The sequence below is a fragment of the Mus caroli genome, chromosome 8, assembly GCF_900094665.2.
Source record: "Mus caroli chromosome 8, CAROLI_EIJ_v1.1, whole genome shotgun sequence".
NCBI lineage: Eukaryota > Metazoa > Chordata > Mammalia > Rodentia > Muridae > Mus > Mus caroli.
This window is the reverse complement of record NC_034577.1, coordinates 70166309-70178111: the sequence shown is the minus strand read 5'-3', so window position 1 is coordinate 70178111 and position 11803 is coordinate 70166309. Positions and strand designations below refer to the sequence as shown.

At 41.6% G+C, this 11803-nt stretch overlaps 1 protein-coding gene and 1 pseudogene across 3 annotated transcripts in view; both read right to left on the bottom strand.

Moving 5' to 3' along the window:
- The window catches only part of Slc10a7 (solute carrier family 10 member 7), a 229367-nt gene that overhangs the window by 118147 nt on the left and 99417 nt on the right, over window positions 1-11803 (bottom strand). The window lies entirely within an intron of this gene.
- Window positions 9858-10672, bottom strand: LOC110300056 (annotated as a pseudogene).

The window sequence follows — 11803 nt, the reverse complement described above, 5'->3', positions numbered from 1 at the left end:
AGCCACCATGTGGTTGCTGGGATTTGAACTAAGGACCTTTGGAAGAGCAGTCAGGTGCTCTTACCTGCTGAGTCATCTCACCAGCCCCGCCGTTTGTGTTTTTATTGTTTTCTTTATTCCTTATTGTTTGCTTAATTTGAATCTTTTAGAACTCAGCACTCATAGAAGTCATTAGCAAATCTTCATATATATAAGCCAAGACAGGCTTTGAGTTTGAGAGACTGAAGATTCTTTTTGTTGTGATGAATCATGGATTATTCTCACTACAGAATATCCCATAGGCTTGACATCCCATCTTTCCACCATGACTTATCCCTCCTCTCTGGCCCAGACTCACCTTTGAAAAGGATCCTTTTCATGTATACCTGAAGAATATTACTAAAGTAAGTAGATTCTGGTATCATGTGACATATTCCCCAACCGTGTCACTGTCTGACTCAACTCTGGACCACAGACAGGCTCCATCATCTTAAATTTTAAACAAAGGGATAACTAATTAAACCAATGTCATTCAAAAGGCTCAGAAAACAGGATGATGCTGGGCATAAAGTTGACCTCACTGGAAGGTGGACATTTAAACACAACCTTTCTTATGATGGATATTCCACTAAAAAAGTTCTACGTAAATGAATCGTTTTGTGCATTCCAGTATGAAAGCCAAAAGCTCATGAGAGTGGAAAGGGTTGATAGTTTTAGATTACATTACTCTAAATAAAGGAAGGATTGTTGCTGACATTGCCGTAAATATACTGCATGGTGACATGTGTTTGAAGGAATTACAGTTGTGTGGCACAAGTCAAAATCAAATTTATTTCAATCAACTACAGCATATTTTTAAAACAGAAAAAGCACATTAGGATACAAATACATAAAAATGCCGTTATCAACTTTACTGTTTATATACAAAATTTTAAATCTTTGCTTATTTGCAAGTAAAAAATATGTACATTGGTAAAACTGTGAGGTTGTGTATATACTTACAAAAAAAGGTGATTTCACACATGAAAAATTCCAGGCCACTACCTGCTCAAAATTTTGCTGGGGAAAAAAGTAGTAGGGAAGGACAAGCCCCTTACTAAATCACTAGTAAATGTTTAAACCCATAAAAGAAAAAGTAACTGAGATTTAGACACAAATAACCAAAGAAAGAGAAGAAAATAAACAGGAGAATTAAGTCAGACATAGTGCCAGCTGAATTCAGACTTAGGGAGTTTACAGGGCATTAATCTGATATATGCTAAATTAGGTTTTCAAATTCTATAATATTTGATTTCTTTTCTAAAACCCGTTTACCCTTAATCCCAGAAGTTTTTCTTTAAATGATAAACTACAATTCTAAGTGGGATTTCTATTCAACCAGGAGTGCTGTTGTTGTTGTTTTAAGTATTTATGAATCATATTTATGATTTTATCCTCCCTAAACATTACTTTTGACTTTAATAAAGTCAAGACTGATGTAAGAACTAAAAGATGGTTTACTGTGGATTAAATAATACTCATTTTGAGGCAAGGCCACTATTTGTCAACTAAAATAATGTCAGAAAAGTTTTCAGACATCTGGGAATTTTTTTCCAACTTCACAACCACAAGCTGTGGCAAAGCCACCAAGAATTTCAGAAGATAAATGAGAAAACACAGCTCCAATAGTTCACAGAGCTGACCATAGCCAATGTTAAACACAGTCCCATAGTACATACAGCTGACCACAGCCAGTGTTAGTCACAGTCCCATAGTACATACAGCTGACCACAGCCAGTGTTAGACACAGTCCCATAGTACATACAGCTGACCACAGCCAGTGTTAGTCACAGTCCCATAATGCATACAGTTGACCACTGCCTGTGTTAAAATACAGCCCAATAATGCACAGAGCTAACCACAGATAACTTCCCTTATCTTCACCACAGGAGCTTGAATACAGGTATATAGTCTGGTCTGCATCAGGGTGAGCTGGGAAGCAGGAAGCTTTTCCCCACACACTGATTCTTGGGACTTCTGACCCACTTCTCAAGTATCCCAAGTTCAAGGCAGATATGGGGCTGACCCACAGAGCTCTGTCATTACCACTGCATTCACACTGAAGTAGTGCTGATCTGTCAGCTCTATGAGTTGCTGAAGAATAAATAAAAGACTATCAGCCAGTACTCCGGAGGCAGAGGCAGGGGGATCTCTTTGAGTTCAAGTCCACTCCTGATCTACAGAGTGACTTCCATGACAGCCAGGGCCAGACAGAGAAACTCTGTCTCAAAAAAACCAAAACCTAAATCAAACAAACAAAAGACTGCCTCAGGATGCCAAGGCAATCATATTACAGAGAGTAACCCTGGTGTGGCTTTAAAACAGGAGGAGAAGAAACACTCTCAAGAGCGCTCCAGTAGGGAGTAGAAGCTAAGAAAACAAAAACAAAAACAAACAAAACAAAAGACAAAATAGTAACAAGGGAAGTCACTGATGCAGCATCAGTATTTTCTGCCATGTGACCCAATCAGAACACAAACCTCTTAAGATTACCCTGAAATTCCTGAAAATATGTGGGCATGTACTGGTAGCCAATTGTTGGTGGGTGAGGTGAGGAGAAAAGATTCTATTGCATAGTGAGAAACATAGATAAGTCTCTCATCAAGAGTCTGTGTCCTACAATTTGACACTTATTTTGACAAAGAAATAGAAAGTAAGACAAAATAGAGCCACTTAAGAGAGGGTCCCTGGTACACATACTTGTACATACATACATACACACACACACATACATGTATACGTGCAACAAATTGTAAAAAAAGCGATTGGAGTTTAAATGCCTTGGGTTCTTTGTGTGTGTGTGTGTGTGTGTGTGTGTGTGTGGTTTGAAGATATAAAGAGAACGCATAGAAGAGATTCTTTACCACAAAAGAAGTCAGAAAAAGATCAAGATCCTAACAGCCAGAAACACCAAAGAAGAGGCTGTCGTAAATCCTCTTCCTCCCAGCAGTGGGCATCTCTTGTAAGAAGAGGAGGCAAGCGTCGGGCTGGTGATCAGGATGCCCGTTAATCTGTTATAATGGGAGATGGCCTGATGGACCAAAGCATGCTGCCAGTGTTAGAGTTCAGAGAAGAAACGGTGGTGAGAGCAAAGGATATGGAAGATGAAATGTGGTTTGCTAAAGATGGAGACAAAAGACAAGTCTATCTTGGGAAAAAAAAAAAGAGGGAGACACAAGAAAGCCATGGCAAGCAAAGGGAGAACATGAGAACTAGGCTGCCTGCTGGAGACTCCCAGCCCCAGAGGCTGAGCCCTGGGAAAGGGTTCATTTGCTCTACAGATATTTAGCACACAACAGGCCAGAAACACAGTGTAAGCAGAGAAGGTACAGGAGGGGAAATGCCAGACAAGGACCTGCCCTCTCAAACTATGAAGGAATAAATAAGGCACCTTTTGATTATTGCAACTTTGTTGAGAAGACATTAAGGAAAATTCAGCTGCAAGTACCAGAAAGGAACACAGGGAAAGCTGCTAAGAAGCTACCATGAGAACCGGCATCTGAGTGACCAGGAGAAGACCACCTCATGAGGATCCGAGGAAAAAAGAGCGAGTCCAAAGCAACAGCCTGATGAAGAACCTTTGTGGAGGCACTGGGCACAGGGTGTGTGAGGAAAGACAGTCGAAGTGGCTGTGGTCAGGGTGGAAGATGTGGTGTAAGCCGCTGCCACAGAGGGAGGCAGGGAGAGATAGATTAACAGGGCAGTGCTGGCTGCTACAAAGAATCTGGACAGATGTTAGCTGAAGGAGAGTAAAAAACAAGGTACATTTAAAAATCGGAAAGAAGTTGGGAGAGTCTGGTGGACCACTCCAAGGTGGTTCCTCCAAGATCAGCCTATGTGTCGACTCAGGATCTTATCAGGATCAGCACAGAAGCAGGGCAACCACTTCAGGAATAGTTCAATGGTTGAGTTCAGTGACCACTGAAGCCCAGTAAGCAAGAGTTAACAGCATGGTGGATTTCTCTAATTGTGAGAAACCAGACTTCCATTACCCTTCGTGTGTCCCCACCTACCCTTGAGCCCTATCACCCAGGTTAGTTAACTATTCTTGTTGCTGTGACAAGATAGCTTGTTTATTTGGGCCCATGGTTTCAGACAGTCACAGTCACTTACTATAATGGTGGGACTGCATGATGATGGCTGTATTCATGAAGCTTGGACCAGGAAGCACAAAGCTGGGGGACATAATGAGGGGTGGGAAGAAGGGAGAGCTTTCCAAGGCTTGCCTCTGGTCGCATACATCCTGTCATGTAGGACTCATGTTCCACGGGTTCAATAGCCTTTCAAAACAGAACCACTCGCTGGAAACTACACACAAGTGGGTAGATTCAGACATAACATTTGATCTTTAGTCCCCCAAAACCACGTGGCTCCTCAAAACGCAAAATACACTCATAATTTCAAAAGTCTCCAACGCTTTAACACTTTCAACATTGTTAAGAAGTTTTAAGTCAGGGCTGGAGAGATGGCTCCACGGTGAAGAGCACTGACTGCTCTTCCAAAGGTCCTGAGTTCAAATTCCATCAACCACATGGTGGCTCATAACCATCTGTAATGAAATCTGATGCCCTCTTCTGGTACTTCTGAAGATAGCTACAGTGTACTTAGATATAATAATAAATCTTTTTTTTTGGTTTTTGAGACAGGGTTTCTCTGTATAGCCCTGGCTGTCCTGGCACTCACTTTGTAGACCAGGGTGGCCTCGAACTCAGAAATCCGCCTGCCTCTGCCTCCTGAGTGCTGGGATTAAAGGCGTGCGCCACCACACCCGGCTGCAAATCTTTTTTTTAAAAGAAGTTTTAAGTCCCTTCTGAGACTCAAGGCTAGCTCTCAGCTATAAAAGCCTATAAAACAAACAAACCAACCAACCAACAAACAAAAATATATATGGTGCCAATATACAGTGGTATAGTGAACACTCCCATCCCAAAAGGATAAAGAAAGGAGATAACATGGAAAGGAGACAAAAGCAAGGCCAAACCCATTAGGGAAAACATTAACCCGGAGTCATGGGAAGCCCCTGTAAGATTCATGTAAAAAGTTAATGTGTTCTTTTCCCAGAATTTGCCTGCAAGGTGTGCCAAGAGATAGCCCTCTGATTGTATAGAAAAGCCCACACAATGTCCTTAAGTCTGCACGTCTAAACGTTAACCAATGATAAACTGCCCCCAAAATGTATAAAAGGTGTGTGTTTTAGCTACTTGGGATCACTTCTATCCCAATTTCAGAATGACCCCAGCATGGAGGATTAATAAACCTCTTGCTGTTTGCATCAATCTCCATCTCTGTGAGTGGGACATCCAGGACATAAGGCATTTTGGGTCTTACACCCCACCCCATGGACTGAATAACTGTAGCATATGCAGCCCTTCTCCCGGGCCTCATCTCCTTGGTGCCTGCATTTTACACTGCAGATGTCCCATTCCACATTCCTGTGATCTTGAACATCCTGTGACCTCCAGGGCAACTTAGACATCCCCCTTCCCACTGGCACACAGTAGTAGCTTAGGAGCTCCAGGAAGGGGATCTGACCCTGCCACACTCTGCCTGGTCTTCCTGGTTTTCTTAGCAAGTTCTGTTCCAACCTGCATGGTGCCACAACTTTTATGTTCTGCATGCTTCTAAGTCTAGCAGCATGTGGACAGCACCAAGCTCTGTAACTAGCTTGAGATACAACTGGCTACACAGATTTATCACAGCAACAAAACCACTTCTTGGCCAACTGTCCTCGGTCTGTAGCTGCAGCTACCTCTAAGCCTCTAGGGGCCTTCTTGGCTGACCCAGGGGAAAATACTTTCCTAGATGGTAACCCTCCCCCACCTTTCCATCTCAAAGGCACTCACATTTCAAAAGAAAGTCTTATACAGGAGCTCTTAGCTTATACCCTGAAGTCTTTGATGGGAAATGTCTTACCTTTAAGCCACTTTCCAATTGTCCAAATGTGGAGTTCACTATTTCTCTTAAATAATAATCTCTTTTTTAAGAAAAAAATATTGCCCCATTGCCTGTTCAAGCTCCTTCTTCAAATTGTATGTTTCCTACAATTTCCACTCTACTTTTCTCTGAGTTTTCACTATAAATCTGTTTAAAATCAGCCTGAAACAACTGGGCTACAACCTGAACATTATGTTGTTTTGAAATTTATTCCATCCAATACATTAGCTCTCCTTGGTAGAGTATTCCTGTCCGGGGCCTCACGAGCACTGCCTGCACGACTGTCGGCATACCAGTCTTCTGAAATCTCACCAAAATGTCCGTTATTCTCAGCTTACACAATTATAAGTCTACTCTAGCTTGGAGCACCAAATTTTTCCACAATCTGCCTGTAAAATAGTTGCAAAAGCCTATAATTCTAATCTTTAGGTTCATCGCAGCAATGATCGTACTTCTTGGTACCCATTTTCTATATTAATTATTTTTATGCTTGTCCATACTAGCTCATGGTCCATCATGCAGGGAAGGCATGGCTCCAACTCCATCCTTAGTATCAAGGTTTGCTACTTCCTCATATGAAAGAAATTGATAGATCCAAACTGGGGACAGTTATAACCTTCAAAGGCCTACCCTAGACTCAGTGCCCTAAAAGTTTGCAAGCAGTGCCAATATCTGTTTTGAAACCACATGTTCAAAACTTGGACCTGAGGGGGCTGGAGAGATGGCTCAGTGGTTAAGAGCACTGACTGCTTTCCCAAAGGACCTGAGTTCAAGTCCCAGCAACCACATGGTAGCTCACAACCATCTGTAATGGGATCCAATGCCCTCTTCTGGTGTGTCTGAAGACAGCTACAGTGTACTCACATTCATAAAAAATAAAATAAACAAAACATATCTTAAAAAAAAAAACCTTGAACCTGTGAGGGACATTCTACAGTGAATTCATACCTAAAGACTACATACCCAATATTTCTACATTTATTCACTGTCTATGGGTCTTGTGAATCTTAAGTTTCAGAATCTCCCAGACAGAAACATTTATTTCTACAGATACTTCTATGGGTTTGCTATTTTTTTTTCCTGTGAGTAATCAACTTATGACTCTTTTTGATCATTTTTCTACAGGAATAGGAAATTTTTTCTTACTTACTCTCAAGACTTGTTTATGTATTACAAATAAAAAAACCACCTTAATTCATATATTTCTTCTTTATTGCATGAATTGGAGGTCTAGAATTGTCTGGTACAGAGAGGGTGCACTGACAGAAGCATCAGTTCAAAGGTAAACAGGAGGCGTGGTCTCCAGTCAGGCACTGAAACAATTTAGGTTATTGACAGTTTTCTCTATGTTTCACTGAAAACAACCCTGGGTTTGACTTTTGAGTCATATCCTTCTCATCTAACCTGTGAAAGTTTCTGCTACTAGAGAGCGCCACACAGAGATGGGGGAAAGTAAGAAAGTATGTGGTCAGCACACCAGCAGTCGTTAAGAGCACCTGCCCAAAGTTGCCTCTTGCCTCTGCAGGACGCATGCCTGTGCAACCTTAGGTTTCTGTTTGTATATAGACATTTTATTTCTAAAGTTTCCAGATTTTCAGACCACCACTTCCTCTTTCTAGATCCATTGTCTGGATCGGCATTCTCCTTACTTACATTATTCATGATCTGAGAGACTTTTTTCCTTTCCCTCCTCCCTCCTTGCCTTTCTTTCTTTGAGACAGGGTTTTACAATGTAGCCCAGGATAGCTTCTAATTCCTGCCTCTGCCTACTAGGGCTGGGATTAGAGATACAGCACACCACCACACCTGGAGATTTCCACTTTCTAGACCAAAGAGTCCTAATAGTTCTCTGAGTCCTCTGATGTCACTTTCTCCCCTCTGGATGAACTGGTAACCACAAGAATGACATTTCCTGAGGGCACTGGCTTTTTGAGTGCTACCATAACTAAAATTCAGAGCCATGATGAAAATGAGATTTGAGATAGTTACAGACAGGAAATCCATGTGGGAAACACTGTCAGTTTCATCCACGGTGGGGAAATTATTTAAACACATACATCTCTGGACAGAAGCAACTTAAAGACAACAAAGAACTGAGGATTTTTTGAAAAAATAGAGGGAAAAAGTTCTTTTGATCTGCCTGTGTATCATATGTATTTTGTTGTAATTATAAGTCTAATTAGGCAAATGATCAAATATCTTGTAAATTCAAGTTATGGAGGGACTAGTGAACAATTAGTCCATCATCTTTACTAATTTGTTCTCAATTCTGTGTGATCCAGAGGGAGCATGGCTCCCTGCCAGTGTCACCTCTGAAACAATGCAGAACTTTGCTCATGTATTTTACATTCTTTAAGAAGATACCGGGCTGGTGAGATGGTTCAGTGGGTAAGAGCACCCGACTGCTCTTCCGAAGGTCCAGAGTTCAAATCCCAGCAACCACATGGTGGCTCACAACCATCTGTAATGAGATCTGACGCCCTCTTCTGGTGTGTCTGAAGACAGCTACAGTGTACTTACATGTAATAAATAAATAAATCTTTAAAAAAAAAAAAAGAAGAAGATACCTAAATTTGTGGACTTTGGAACAAATAAATCTGGGGAAGAAGTATGACTTTTCCCAAAGCTCTCTGTGATGTGTACTACACACTGCAAGGCGCTTCTACAGTAAAAGGGGATTCCTGGAAAAACAGACAATCACATCCTGGCAACTCAGGGGACCGTGGTATCCCTAAACTGTTCAGAAGATCTGAAAAACTGCTTTGAGTATGAAGTAGTTAGCATTCAATAATACCTTAATCTTTAGTCTTTGAAAACTAGAAGAAGCTGCAGTTCTTCTCTCTACCAATAAATAACTAAATCACCTATATCTAAGTACAGAATAAATTCTGAATAAAAGCTTTAGATTTCAAGCATCTAAGCTAAAGAGTTCTATGGCAACTTCAGATTTTATTTTGCTTTAAAAAAATTTGTCTAACAGACTACTGGTATTACCTAATTCATAGACTAATTTCCCATTTCTACCTTAGGGCCTGCATTTGCTTACTGTGTCCATGAAGACTGAAGCACTATATTCTGATCCAGAAACTCTTTATTGACACCTTTCGGGGAACAGCCAATGGGCCCCTGGCTGCCATAGGTAGCACACAAAGGGTGTCCTGTTGACTACCCTGAAGACGTAGTGACCTGCCAGGGAATTTGACTTATGGACTATACACACCTGACTGGTGCCCAGTCCTAGAACTGCCCTTCGTGTGTCTGCTATGCTATCTTGTCTCTTATTTTATCCTCATCCTCTTTGATGATGGTGCCTTCCCACCTCCCATTTTCCCTGCCAATAAGATCAGGAAAACCCAGGGCATGCAGACACAAAGCTATCAGTGAATCTGAAGACCAGGTTGACATTTTGGCTCTGATCCTCTTTCCAGTATAGTTTCACTACTCAGAAACAAAATATATGGATGTAAAATTGATATTCAAAGAACCTCCCATATTTAATGTATAAAACTTGATGCGTTTGGACATATTCAATCACCTGTGACACCCACCACCATCATCAAGGTAGCAGACACCCAATTTCCCCTTCCCTTTCCTATGGCAACTATGATCCTGGGATTCAACTCTTATCTAATATTAGGAGCTACTTCAAGAGCTTCCTGAAATCCTAGTTGACTCATGAAGAGAGCTAACAAGACAGCTTACTAGCAAAGTCTCGCCTGCCCTGACCACCAACCCCCATACTCTTTCATGAATAATGAGACTCTGTTTAATGCCACAGCAGTCACATGAGGTCAACAAGCATAAGAATAAGAGACTAACAGCTGACTACAGCAGAGTAGAAAGAAGAAAACAGCCAGGGACTCAACATGATCATCAAGATCACCAATTATCTACTTCCTGTTGACTTATGAGAGGAGAAAGGCACCCATTCCCCCAAAGTAGTTAGAAGGGTGTACACTAGTGTTTAGAAGATCCTAAGTCCTCAAGATATTTTTTAATTTCCAGAAGCCTCATAAAGAGTACACAACACTTTGGTCTACTAAGATCATCACCACTTTGTGTCTTACAGAGTGACATACATTAGGTGGTATTAACTTCTATTGGACTCTATATCTCAGAACAGAAAGCCCCCTAGAAAGTTCAGCATATTACGGCAACACTGTTTACTCCATACATGTGTTAATTCCTAGCACCTTCATAAATTGTGTTTGTGTGTGTGTATTCATTTGAAAAAGTCAGTGGACTCTGTATTGCTTCTGGGGTGTGGGGCTCAGGAGCTCTTGGTTAGGCACGTCCGTTTCACGTTCACAACCACAGGCTTCTGGCTTCAAAGGATGGCACTGTCCCTGTGGCTGGCCGCCATGTGCAGATCAGGGAGATACTTGTCCATTTGGGTCATGTGCCTGATGCTGCTGAGGACAGCCCAAGCACTCTTGTTGATGGTGGTCAACACTCATGTAAGAAGTGGCAGGTTTTCGCTGGTGAGATCTGCGTTTCATAAGCACCAAGACCCCTCTGCCATCAGCCGCAGGCTCCACTCCCACGGTCTTGGGTGAATTAGCAAGAAGCAGAAGAAGTTGTGGACCTTCAGATTATTGAGCTCAGTGCTGTGTGTCTGTTTACTCATCTTGATCAAGAAACTGGTGCAGTTCCGAACAACTGGCCATCCCATGCAGATGCTCAGACATGGAGGCAACCAGAGACAGAAAGAGAGCCACCTTCAGAAATTCTTAAAGGGTTTTATTATTATTAGCAAAAGACAAAAGCTCTGAACTAAAAGATTGGGAACAAATGCATTTTCCAATACACCCTTCTTTACTTTTGCAATTCAGATTTTAAACTGATAGACAAAACATGAATTTTAAATGGTAATTCAACCATTTCCAATGTATAGGACAACAGAGAAAGGAAAACTTAATGGTCATGTGCAGGCAGGACTCTGGAATGTTTAGGTGCTCTTAAAGGTCCTGCACCCATTGTAGTCCATCTGTGGATCACACCTGTGTAATTCCAGCAAAAGTCAACCCAATCGACAGCACATTCCAGACTGCCAGAGCCAACCAGCAAGACTCCTGCCCAAAAGACCAACAAATGAAAAAGCAAACAAAACAATAAACCATTGGTTCTCAGCCTGTGCGTTGCCACTTGTAGCTTATCAGATATTTAAATTACAATTCATAACAGTAGCAACATTACAGTTATGAAGTAGCAATGAAAATAGTTTTATAGCTGGGGTTTACCACAGCATGAGGAACTGTATTAAAGAGCTGCAGCGTGGGGAAGATTGAGAACCACAGCAATAAAACAATGTTTCTCAGTGAAAGAAAAGCATGCTCCAAAAGTACATTTTAAAAAATCCTACAAAAATAAAGACGAAAACTCATTTAAGTCCAAATAGAGAGAATGGCACATTAAGTGTTGGTGAAATGCTCAGTGGGTGAAGGCATCGAACTCAATTCCCAGAACCAACCTGAGACAAAGAGAGAACCAATTCCTGCAAGTTGTCTTCTGACCTCTACATGCCCGCTCTAGTACAAAGACACAGGTGTGCATGTTAAACCCATGTGTTATCGCATATACAGCTGCCACCTCTGTACTTGGCAGCTGAGGTAGTGTGGTGATGAATTAATGGCCAGGCTGGGCAGCACAGGGAAGGTTTGACTCAAAAACCAAAACCAAAGTCAGCAAGATGGCTCAGGAGCTAAAGAGGGTTGCCAACATGCCCAAGGACCTGAGGTGGATTCCCAGAACCATGTGGTGAGGTGAGAAGCAACTCCTACAAGATGTCCTATAACCTCCATATGTGTGCCATGCCCCTCCAATAAATATGTAATGTAGAAACAAACAAACA